The sequence below is a fragment of the Protopterus annectens genome, chromosome 1.part0 (genome assembly GCF_019279795.1).
Source record: "Protopterus annectens isolate FY-2018-M chromosome 1.part0, PAN1.0, whole genome shotgun sequence".
In the NCBI taxonomy this organism is placed as follows: Eukaryota; Metazoa; Chordata; order Ceratodontiformes; family Protopteridae; genus Protopterus; species Protopterus annectens.
The window spans coordinates 1541041895-1541054492 of NC_056725.1; the positions used below are offsets into that span (position 1 = coordinate 1541041895).

The 12598-nt window shown below is 43.6% G+C and overlaps 1 protein-coding gene across 1 annotated transcript in view; it reads left to right on the forward strand.

Moving 5' to 3' along the window:
- The window catches only part of LOC122798894 (prolyl hydroxylase EGLN3-like), a 588939-nt gene that overhangs the window by 38083 nt on the left and 538258 nt on the right, over positions 1-12598 (forward strand). The window lies entirely within an intron of this gene.

Here is a 12598-nt window from a genome sequence, read left to right on the forward strand (position 1 = left end):
AGACTAAGATATACAAGACAAATCTAACTCCAAAGAATGTCAAAGCTTTATTATAACAAAGCTTTCAGAGAGAAAGCACAAGAGTTAAAAGAAAGACTCTGAGCTTGTAGCATCATAGGATGAAGAGAAAATATGTGGAGTTGAAAGTGGCAGCATCTTAAAATGGCATGTGCGAAGACTATAGAACAGACGTGTCCAATAAGGTTTATAAGGAAAGCTGATTGTGGAGTGCAGCAGTCCAGGAAGTCATGGAAAAAACAGTTGGAGATGGAAAAGATGGACCAGGCTAAGAAGGAAAACTGGTTGGCTAAGATTCCAGTTGCTATAGCAAAATACAAGGCATCAGAAGTACTCTTACCAGTTTCTGGAAAGGGACTCTTCAGATGGCACAAATAAACTGTCAGGTTTCAAGGCAAAACCAGAAAGATAAGTAAGATGGTCATCCAAGACCATTCATAAGTGATGCCAGCAAAAACCTGCTCGTTAGCCCACAAGACGTCAAAGACAGATGGGTGATGTACTTCCAGCATCTTCTAAATGAAAAAAAAAAAAACAAAACAAAAACAGAAGCTGTACTGCCCCAGACACAGTCTACAATGGAAGAGTAAGAGGAGCCCACAGTAGAAGTAGTAAGAACTGCACGTAGGTAAATGAAGTCAGGGAAAACAGCTGGCTCAAATGAGATGATGGCAGATGTGATCAAGATGTTGGGTAAGTTAGGGGAGAAAGGTCTCCAGGGGGTATTCTCAGTATTATGGAAAGAGAGGCATATCCCATATTACTGGAGAAGAAGCATTCTGTTGCCAGTGTACATGAACAAAGGGGACAGTGTCAAATGTGGGCGGTGTAGAGGTATCAGACTCCTATCACACTGCATACAAATTCTGGAGAGGGTTCTTGTACCCAATGACTTAAGTAAAAAATAGTGTTCAATCTTTCAAAGGGGTTCCCAGTAGGAGTGGGCAAGCATAAGTGTTTAGCTCTGAGTTTACTGTTGTTCATACTGGTGAAGGATAAAACCAGTTGTAGTGGCAGCAAATGAGGGAAGTCTGAAGATGCTGAGAACTGAGTTAGAAGGGAAGTGTGTGGAACAGTTTTAACAACCTTGGGTATCTGGGAGGAGCGGCTCATGCCAATGAAAGTCGGAATGTGGAGATCGGAGCTAGAATCCGAGGGTTGTAGCCAACTGGCGTAGTGTGTCGGGGGTCTTGTATGATAGAAGAAAGCCAAAGAAGTTTTGAAAAGCAAGGGGTACAAAATAGTGATGCAGCCAGTTCTACTGTATAGTACAGAAACCTGGTCAGTGAAGGCAGAGCAGTTGAGGAAGCAATAGATGATTGAGATGAAGTGCCTAAGAGGAGTGTGGGGAAGACTAAACATGATATCAGAACAGAAGCCAAACTAGCTTCAGTTGCAGAGAAGGTTAAAGGGGACAGATTACTGTGGTTAGGGCACATGTGCAGGAAAGCAGAACACAGCCTGGTGAAGAAGATTTGGGATAGACTGGAAGAAGGCAAGAGGAAATGAGGGCATCCAGCAAAGAAATGGATGGATTGTGAGAGAGAAGTCCTGCAAGCATGACTGTCTTAGAAGGTAGGTGAGTGGCACTGAATTGAAAGAGTTGCAGGAATTGATAAAACACCCTGATCCTACGTAGAAAATGGGGGGGGGTGATGGCCTCTTTTAGCTTTGTCACATTTTTTCCCCCTGCTTTGGGCTTATCTTTTGTCAAACCTCGTTTCTCTGAGACCTTCCAGGAGACTACTGCCTTTCCATATGGTCAGGCCATCCAGGACACATTTTGAAGTGAACTGTTTTGTTTCTCCACTTCCACTGATGGACAGGGACCCCCTTAAGTACACATCCAGGGTGGTACAGATCCTGATTTCCACCTAGAGACAGGGTACTAGGAAAACTTATTGTAAATAGGTTCTCTTTTTGTCTTGGGTGGTAGCAGGAGGACTATATCTCTTTACTGTTTCTATACTTTGTTCTAGAAAGTCTGTCTCAGATTTTTGATTCTATTTTTATTTATTTATTTTTTGCATTCATTAAAGCTGATTTAGCAGTCATTTGAATTTCTATCAGGGTACAAATTCTGCTGGTTTAAGGCAAGTTTGCATACCTTATAAGAGGTTAGAGTCTCATTTGTATTGCATCACTCCTTTAAGTATAGGACATTAGTCTTCCAGAAAGCTGATGTTACCTTTAAGTTTGCAGAAGAAACCAGTTCAAAGCTTCATATTTGGAAGACTGACAAATTTTACTTTTACAAAAATTATTTCAGAACTGCAGGTATTGTGCAAGCTTGCGTGGTGTATCTCTCATTTACAAGGACAGTGTGTCCCTCTGTACCGCACTCCTTGCTTAGAGTAGGCAGAGTTTTGTGTAAACCGATCAACCTTCCAGTCTTCTTGAATTATTTCTGCTAAGTTGAATGTCTGGTGCATTGTCTCTGTGTTCACAGACAGGTCAGGTTTTATTTGGACAGAACCAAAACGATGAGTAAGGATCTTAAACCTGTTTCCTTCTCAAACTGAGTTAAAAGTTTCCTTATTTCCTGTTCTTCTTGGATGTATCTCCTGTGTATTAAATTTTGTTTCAAGAAGTATGCAAGTCCTTACCTCCCCTGCTACCATTGCTTGCCATTAGATCTATGGCTACTTTGCAAGCCTTTATCAGAAGTGCTTCAGTGGATGACCTTTGCACATTTTTCTACATGGGCATGTCTGTGTACTTTTCTGGAGCATTACAAATCTGATATCCTATCCAAGTCGAGATTAGTTTTTGGAGCTTCCATAAACTTAGGGTATTCTGCTGTGATAATCTGACTAGGTGTGTTGGCGTGGGACTTTGTTGTTGTTGAAGTAATGGAGATGAAACTTCCAACATCTGATTAAGTTTCGTATTTAAATGGCAGTTAGCACAGATTGCTTAAACTCTGAGGTGTCCCGTATCTGTTTCACGTGCCTGGAGTACAGGGTTTGACCTTTGTTTGCTTACTGTATGATTCTAAGCAAGTCATTTAACCAGACAGTGCTTCTGGGTTACACCTGAAAGGGAAATTTGCTTACCCAGTCAACAAATGGGTAAAATTAAATAAACATATTGTGGTAGATCTGTGCTGACATTTTCATCTGCATTGCTATTCCAGCCCCTCAGCTCCTGGCCTGAGAGTCCTCTGGACACTGTGTTGTGTTTTTTTTTTTTTTTTTTTTACTGTGCCTCTGTGACTTGAGTTCCTGAACTGTGGAGAAGGGACCTTTGGCAGTAGGGAGGAGCTGTGATAGCATAGTTAAAGTTTTTAGTTTGGCTAACTAAGTACCTGCTGAAGTTGGTTCTAGTGGGACTGCTTTGAAATTGACAATGCACTTGTTTGCAAGTACATCACTTTCATTTGTTTTTGAAGCACCATGGCTCTTGGGAACCACACAGTAAGCACTGTGGCTTGTCCATGCTCAGGCAAGCTACCAGACAAGTGTACTTTCTTGTGGCTTTTTATTGCGTGCATTGTCAGGTGCATAAAAGATATTTGAAGTGGGGGTCTGGTTCCCTTCTAGTTTATGATTTCAGTGGTATGTAACTGTGTTCAAGAACGGAGGGCTTCAGTTCTGTTGCCCATCCATGATCTGCTTTCCTTGATTATTCAGCAGTCACAGATTCCCTAGCTATTAAGGACCTTGTGCTGCAGTACTCCTACTTGTGCTATGGACTGCTGTATCCTCAGGTTGGTACTTTTTTGTCCAGGTATATCTGTGAACTTAGCTTAGTGCAAATTGCCTAACAGTTGCCTTGATTGTTTGGCCTTAATGGTGCTGGGTATCTTACTGCTAGTATCCAGGTGGTATAAGGCCATTTTTGGAGTCAGAATGCAGCCTTCAAGTCTCTCCTCCTGGCTGTTGAGATACTTTGTCTTCATCTGGTATGGCTCAGCCTTTTTCTGATTTCAATGCCACATTGTTTAGGTGGGTAGTTTTAACTGGTATGGAAGATCTTTCTGCAGGTTATGCTTTCATGATAATTGAGGAGTATCATTTGACCTTGGTGTGACCTCCACCCATTGGGTTGCTCAGGTTTATTTAAATCCTCCTAGGTGACTACCCCTCTTGTCCCCAAGGGACTTTTTAAGGCTATGATCTTTTCGCCAACCTACTTGATTGCTTTTCTTCATAGTGTTGGTTTGGTCTTCATTGGCAGCCTGGGAGAGAATGACATTCAGCTTTCTGGGCCAGCTCCGATAGTCACAAAAGATGGTTTCCATGGGCAGTCTGTCTTTTTCCTTCAAACTTTCCCTGTGAATGATCATTCTTTCTTTTTTGGATTTGCCTTCATGTGGGATTCTGGATGTTCATGTTTCACTGTTGCAGTCATTACATTTGGGTAATCTGCTGGCAGGTTGCCCTCAGTCAGCCTGATTAACAAAGTCTTGGGTCCTGCGTCGGTTGCTGTCCCTTCTTCCATAACGTCAGGTCGTCAGGGGTATAAAACATTCAGCCGATGCAATTACATCAGTCTTTCTTGCCGTGCGGTGCCCGAAGCAGAAGCAATTCGCAAGTGCCAGTCGGCAGACTCCTGAAATTTTCATTTTCGAGTTTCCGAACCGAAGTCTTCAACTTAAAGCGAAGTACCACGTTGGGGAAACTTTTTCTTGCTCCTTTCCGATGTCAGTAAAAGTTAATAATTTCATTACATGTGGGAAGCAAATACCTCATAAAGATTTTCATTTGTACTGTATTCCTTGCCTAGGCCCTGACCACGACGTACCTTGCTGTCGGTTTTGTGCTTTAATCAGCACACTATCCATCGTCGGTACACTTTTGCTTCTAAATATTTTGGTTCTCTGTTTAATTATCCAGAAATTAAGTCGGTTAACCATCCGACTACCGGAATTTCGAAAAAAATGCAAAGAAAAAGACAGGCGGTTGAGGTCCAAAACTGCCGCTGACGCTTCTTCTAAGCCAGTCACCAGTTCGCCGGTACTCATTGAGGTGCTTTCGCAGCCCCTGATACCCGCTACTTCTGACTCGCAGGCCTCTACTGAGACCCATTCGGAGTCCGGTATGCCGCGAGATGCTTCACCTATGGAACCTGCGGATGTCTCTACGTTGGATGGGTCTGGAGCCGCTGTGCAGGCACCGACTTCTGAGGGTGTTTTCAGGCCTACAGACTTGCATATTAAACCGACTCCCCCTTCTATTCTAAGGCCTAAATCTCGATCTGTGTCTAAAAAACCGACGCCCAGGCCACATGTTCAGGCCCCTATGCCTAAAAAACAAATGATCAAAATGGCTGAAGATCTTATTACTCTAATAAGATGTAATCAACCCCCCCTCCCCTTTTAAGAGGCCTAGGACTGACCTCGACTATGAATCTTATGATCAGGACTCTGTTTCTTCTAATTCTTCCTATGACCTGGATTTGTCCATGCCTACTTATGAGGATTCTGATGCAGAGGATTCCATTCCCTCTGCTTCCCCCCCTGAGGATTTTTCTTTTGGGGAAACTTTACATATCTTAAGGGAACATTTCCACTGGGAAAGTCAGGAATTTTCTAAATCAAAAAAGAGGCTTGGGGATTTCCTTCTTCTACCTCAGCATAGGCCTTTGGCTATACCTTCTGTACTAGACATTGTTGATGATGTGTTTTCAGAATTTAGTATGGCTCCTGATTCTCTGCCACTGGCTCCTAGTAAACCTGACCAGATACTACAGGGTTCCTAAGTCCCACAAGTTCCTTCTCAAAAACCCTGTTGTGTATCCAGAAACCATTTCTCATGGGCCCAAGGGCATTAAGGTTTCTACTGCTAAAAATCCTACCCCTTCTGATAGAGACTCCAGGGTGCTGGATAGATGGGGTAAAAAGGTTTATACTTGTGCAACCTTGGCAATCGGGGCTTTAAACTGCCAATTTCATATGCTAAAATATCAACAGCATGTTATTGGACTGCTTAAACAGAAAATAATGTCAATTTCTGACTGTGTGGAAAATAAAGATTTACAGGAATTATTGCATTCTGCTGAACAAGTTGGAAAACATACTTTGCAATGTGGTTTTGATTCTTTAGAGGCCTCTTGCAGGGCTGCGGTTACCGAGTCTGTGCTTAGAAGGCATGCTTGGCTTTAGGAGCAATCTCTGCCTGATCATGTTAAAGCAAAATTGTTGGATGCTTCTTTAAATCAGGGCCGCCTGTTTGGCAATAAGGCCGAAGAAGTTCTAAAAAAGATGGAAGATAAAGCTAAATCTATGCAAACTGTAAAATATTTCTTACAAGTGCAACCTCCAAGATTTAGTAGGCACTGACCTACTAAGAATTGGTCCTTTCCAGCTGCTCTCAATCCAAACCCAGACACACCAAAAGCACCAGGGTTCAGTCCCAATGGACTCTTAGAACTAAGCAATGGGGGGCATCCACTTCCAAATCTGGAAATAACAAGACCCCTTATGGTAAACAGTCTGAATGACTTTCCTTTAAAATTGCCAAGCACTTGCCTTTCAGTCGCCCCTTTGGGGGGAAAGATTGCTTTTCATGCAAAAAACTGGGAACTCATAACCCAGGACAAATGGGTTTTAAATAGTGTCCCAGGGATACAGATTTCATTTCCACATGTTGCCAACACCAAACGGGTGGCCAGACCTGCCCCCAAATCAGTGGGCAGAGGCTCAGAAGCAAGTACTTTCCCTCTTACACATGGGGGGCTATTCAACCGGTACCAAAAGAGGAAAAGGGACAAGGTTTTTATTCCAGGCTTTTCCTGGTACCCAGAAAAGGCAAATTTTGGCGTCCAGTTCTGGACCTGTCTAACACCTTTTTGGATATTCCAAAATTCAAGATGCTGACTCTTCACCAGTTGCTTCCTATGTTATGCAAAGATGCCTGGTTGGCACCTCTAGATTTAAAAGAAGCTTACCTGCGTATCCCAATCAGGGAATCTTGCAGAAGGTACCTACGCCTCAAAGCAGGCTATTTGCATGATCAGTTCTCTGCACTGCCCTTTGGCTTGTCTACTGTGCCCAGGGTATTCACAAAGTGCCTGGCTCCAGTAATTGCATTTTGCAGACAAAGAAATATTCAAATATATCCATACCTGGATGATTGTCTAATTCAGGCAGAAAACTAGGCCATACTTATAAATCATCTAGCGTTTGTAAAAAGGGTTCTAACTTGTCTAGGGTACACCATAAACGAAACAAAATCACAACTGGTACCCTTTCAACAGATTACATTCCTGGGTGCAAGCTTGAATACAACTGCCTGGATGGCTTTCCTCACTCCAGAAAAGCAAATTAATTTGGTAACTTATTGAGCCACAAAAACCCTGCTATCTGCAAGACAAATACTGCAAGCCTTGGGGTTCATGGCCTCCTGCATTCTTCTAATTCCATATGCAAGACTGCATATAAGGAAACTTCAGTGGTACTTAAAAAGTCTATGGAGTCAACATTGTCACAGCCTGGAAACAATGATTCCTATCATACCTTGCCTACGCCTGGAGTTCCTGTGGTGGGCAGAGACCTGCCACCAAAACAAGGGACTGCCATTCACACTACCCCCTGCCGCCCAAACCCTAACTACAGATGCATCAGACTATACATGGGGGGGGGCTCACCTGGCAGGGAAGTGCATTCAGGGCAAATGGAACCCAAATCAAATGCACCTACAATCAATCAAAAAGAAATGTTAGCTGTACAGAATGCTCTGACAGTCCTCAAGGACTACCTTCATCCAGGACAACTAATGGTAAAGACGGACAATACCATGGTTATGTGGTACGTAAACAAGCAGGGGGGGGGTACTCATTCCTAACCCCTCTGCAGACTAGCCATGGCGTTGTGGAACACTGCCTTGAGCTACCAAGTGCAACTACAAGCTCAATTCCTGACAGGAAAACTGAATACACTGGCAGATGGACTAAGCAGAAATCTCATGGACCCACACGAGTGGAAACTGGAACCACGGATTTTCAACATGTTGACAAGCAAATGGGGGAGCCCGGACATAGATCTATTTGACTCCCCCCACAGCTACCAGTTGGACAAATTTTGCACAAGGACTCATCACAAAAAAGCCTGGAAAGAGGTTTTTCCAGCTGAGTAACCGAGCATCCAATCAGTCTATGCTTTTCCCCCTCTGCCTCTGCTCTCCAAAGTTCTGCTAAAGGTCGAACAGGACAAACCAAGAATGATTTTGATTGCTCCAGACTGGCCACGCCAACACTGGTATCCACTCCTGTGCAGCGTGTCACAAATTTCTCCGTGGCACCTGCCTCAGACACCTTCCTTACTGTCTCAGCAGGAGAACCAAATTCTGCATCCTCTGCTCCCAACATTGAACCTTGCAGCTTGGCTAATCATTTAAATTCACCCTTAGCATCCCTCAGCAAACCTGAGATGGATGTCATCTTGGAGGCGAGAAGACCTAGTACTAGAAAATCTTCGGCTGACAAATGGAAAAGATTTTGTGCTTGGAATTAATCTCAAGGGATGAGCACAGCAGTGCCCAATTTACCTCAGATTTTACAATACTTAACTGAGATGCTTCACAAGTGCCTGTCTGTTTCCTCCATTAAAATCCATGCCTCAGCCATTTCGGCTCATTATAACACAGAACCTCCCCTCTTCTCTCATCCTCTGCTCAAGCAGTACCTCAGAGGGGCCAAAAACTTGAGACCATCCAGGAGAGCTCCAACCCCTGCCTGGGACCTTAACTTTGTATTGGAAAAACTCTGTCTACCTCCTTTTGCGCCAGCTGCTACTGCAGACTTAAAATTTCTTTCTTGGAAAACAGCCTTCCTTCTAGCAATCAATTCAGCTAGAAGGATATCTGAGTTACAGGCCCTTATGGCAGTGGAGCCTTTCATCATCTTTCATGCAGACAGGGTGTCACTTGGGACCAATCCATCCTTCATGCCCAAGGTGGTATCCAGTGTGGCTCTTAATCAGTCCATTAATTTGCCAACTTACTTTCCCAATCCACAGAACAAAGGGGAATGGATTCTGCATTCATTGGATGTGCACAGACAACTTAGATTTTACACAGGACTAAACCTCGAAGAAAGTCTGATCAACTGCTGGTAGCATTTGCTGCAGGAGCAGAGGGAAAAGCTATTTCAAAACAAACCATTTCTAAATGGATAAGCCATTGCATTCATTTCTGCTATAAGCACCATGGAAAACCTATCCTCCAGGGGATCAGATCTCATTCCACCAGTGCTGCATCTACTTCTGCAGCCTTTTTCAGAGGTGTTCCTACCTGGGATATTCTAGAAGCTGCTACCTGGAGTTCAGTTCATACTTTCACCAAGCATTATCATTTACCAATTTTCTCTAAATCCAGAGCTGGCTTTGCCACTGCTGTCTTGCAGGGCCTTATAGCTGGTCCTAATGCTGTTTAAATCCATCCTTCCAACCATAGCTTTGGGAATCTACCCAAATGTAATGACTGCAACAGTGAAACACGGGAACATAGTACAGTTGTGTACACTTACCATAAATGTAGATGTTCGAGTGTATTCACTGTTGCAGTCCTGGTTACCCTCCCTCCAGCCCCCTGTTTTTCTGTTACTATGTCTCTACTTTCTTTTACTATGCTTAAAAGCCTTTTTGGTGTATTTGCTTTTGGTTAGAGGTATATTTTTGTGTTTTTAATTTTATTTTGCTCCCCATTAGGGGGGCATCTGACATCTGGGGCAAGAAAAACTGATGTAATGGTGTCGGCTGCATGTTTTATACTCCTGACGACCTGACGTCATGGAAGAAGGGACAGCAACCGACGCAGGACCCAAGACTTTGTTAATCAGGCCGACTGAAGGCAACCTGCCAGCAGATTACCCAAATTTAATGAATGCAACAGTGAATACACTCGAACATCTACATTTATGGTAAGTGTACACAATTGTACTTTCTTAGCTGGGCTAAGTAAGCAGTGGGTTGTTGATCATGACTGTTATGTTTCTCTTGACATTTCTTGTGACACATGGAAAAAAAGCACATTCCTTAGGTTGTTTTGCAAGGAGGTATTCACTGAGGGTTGAATGATTTTTAGTCTTAATCTGTTGAGGTTGGGCTTAGATATACCATCACTCCAATTTTTGACTCCCCCTGTGCTTCTCCTAAGTAGAGGAAAAATGTGTTGGGATCCGCTGAACTTGTGGCAACATTAGCCAGTTTTTCAAGGTAAGTTATGCTCCTTGCAGAGGATGTAGGTGTTGAGCCATGGCAAGATTTACCAGATTACTCTGCCTGGACTGGAGGTTTCTTATCTTTGTGGTTAGCGATATACTGCCATCTAGAATGGATTCTGAAGCTGGTTTCACTATATTGCTTGATTTTCTGCACTTCCTTTTAGTGGTCTATTTGTGTTAGTCACCCCCAACTATAATCTTGGTTGGCTAGATCTGATTTAGTTGGAACTTTGTAGTATGTTGCCAACAGACCCATCTCCTGGATACTTTGGTAGTGGCTCCAATAATTGCCTGGATTTCAGACTAGGTGGACCCCTTGCTGGTTAGATTGTTTGGTGCAGTGGTATGTTGCTGAATTCCCTGTTCCTGCCACTCAGAGGTTCCCAAGACTTCATTCTGCACATTCTTCAGTTGGAATACTTTGTAAAGTTGCTGGCTATTTAACGTCTCCACTACCTAGTTATGGCATTTACACTCAAGATAGTAGTTTTTTTGGCAGGGTGGGGGAGGGGACTGTTATTTGTGAAGGGTTTTACATTCTTGGCATACGCAAGCATGTGTCTTGAATGCCACCTTTTCTGTCTTTGCTGAAGTGTTTGCATTTCTGGGAAACTAATGCCCTGCTGGGGCCTTGGTGGTTTAGGTCCCACAGTGTGGTTGATTTCCCAGTTTCTACCACCCATGAGAATTAGGCAGGAACTTTGTCCTGTGGGATAGTGAAGACTAAATATTTTAGCAGATACAAAAGTTATGTAATTATCCTGATTTATGTAAATTTTTGGAGTTTTCAGTCTTCTTTAACCAACCTTCCCTTCATCCCCTTTGTCAGCAAGGTTGACTTAATGCTATCTTTCTTTTTCCACCTCTCATCCAGAAACTGGAAGTTGGAGAAGAGAGGCATAGATATCACTGGAAGGGGGTGGGGGGGGTGGGGTGCTTGTGTGGCTTGGGAAAAGTTATGTCTGCCAGACAGAGCTTGCAAGGAGCACAGGAGCTCTACAGGGTAACAGACTGGATCCTCCAAGCAGATCTAGGGTTGTGGAAAGTACATAAGTTTGGTGTCCTGTTCATCTGTTGCAGCATTCTTACATGAGGGAGTTGCCTGCCAAGGCGACAACCTGACATCGGCCAGTATATCGAAGTCTTTTACTACCTTAAGGTGCACTGTACATCCAATTTACCCTCCCTCCTTCCCCTCTGTTGTTAGAGGCGGTTGTGTGGTTTGGGTTGTAAATATTGTGCATATTGTATATATTGTTCATTTGTTTAGTGCAAGGGTGGTTGGTTGTTTTTTTGCTGTCTTTTGGTTTTGACCTTTCTGTTTAGGGTCTTCTGACATCTGGGGCAAGAAAAGACTGAGGATATGACGTCGGTCATGCGCATTTGTACCCTGACGTCCTGATGTCAGTCTTAAGCGCCTTGACCGACGTCAGCCTAATACTTTGATATTCGGGCCGACTGAGGACAGCGGACTACCCAAGTGTAAGGACTGCAGCAATGTGGATCTTCGAACATCTACATTTATGGTAGGTACAAAACTGTACTTTTCGCATCCACTTCCACTCACCTTGTCTCTTGGCCTCCAGCTCTGAAAAAGCTAGACAGGTACTACAAAATACCTAAGGACTGCAATTTCTGTTTTAAGGACCCTGTGGCAGACCCCTCTGTGATATCAGTAGCTTCTGATAAGGCCTCCAGGTCCCTCGTACAAGGACAGTAGACAGTTGGAGAGGTTGGGCAAGAACATTTATACCTCAGCCTCTTTAGCTTTCAAGGCACTAAACTACCAGACCCATATGACCAAGTATAATTTGGAACTGCTGTCTCAGATTTCAAGGCTAGTGTCAGATATGCCAGACTCTGAGAACAAAACCTTGGCATCCTCTCTTCTTGCTGCTTCCTCTCAGCTAGCTAGGCATTCGATTTAAATGCATTCATGATGCTGTACAGGCCAACTCACAAACTACAGCATCTTCCTCTGCCTAAGAAAATTTGTCTGGCTAAGGCTTCAGCCCCTCCCTGAGGACATTAAAGCAAAACTAATGGATGCCCCCGTGGATGGTTCTGCTGTTTTGGGCAAACCCTCAGCAGAATTGTTCAAATGTCTGCAAGAAAAAAGCAAGAAGCTAAAAGACCTAAAACATACTTTGGTCACCCCTGTGCTTAAATTCCACAGGAATTACCCTGCAAAACAGGTCTTTGAATGCAGGCAGTCCAGACCCCCCCCCCCCAACAAAGCCCCAAAAAGGGTCCAAGAAAACTCACCAGTTCTGCTCTACTTTTTCTTCTTCCTCCCAGCTCACTAAACAGCCCTTTCCTGCTTGGATGGGCTCTGACTCCTGGCTCCTCAAACAATCTGGGAACCCTACTCCTTACCCTTTCTCTCCCATCCTGGGAACTCATCACTCAAGACTCC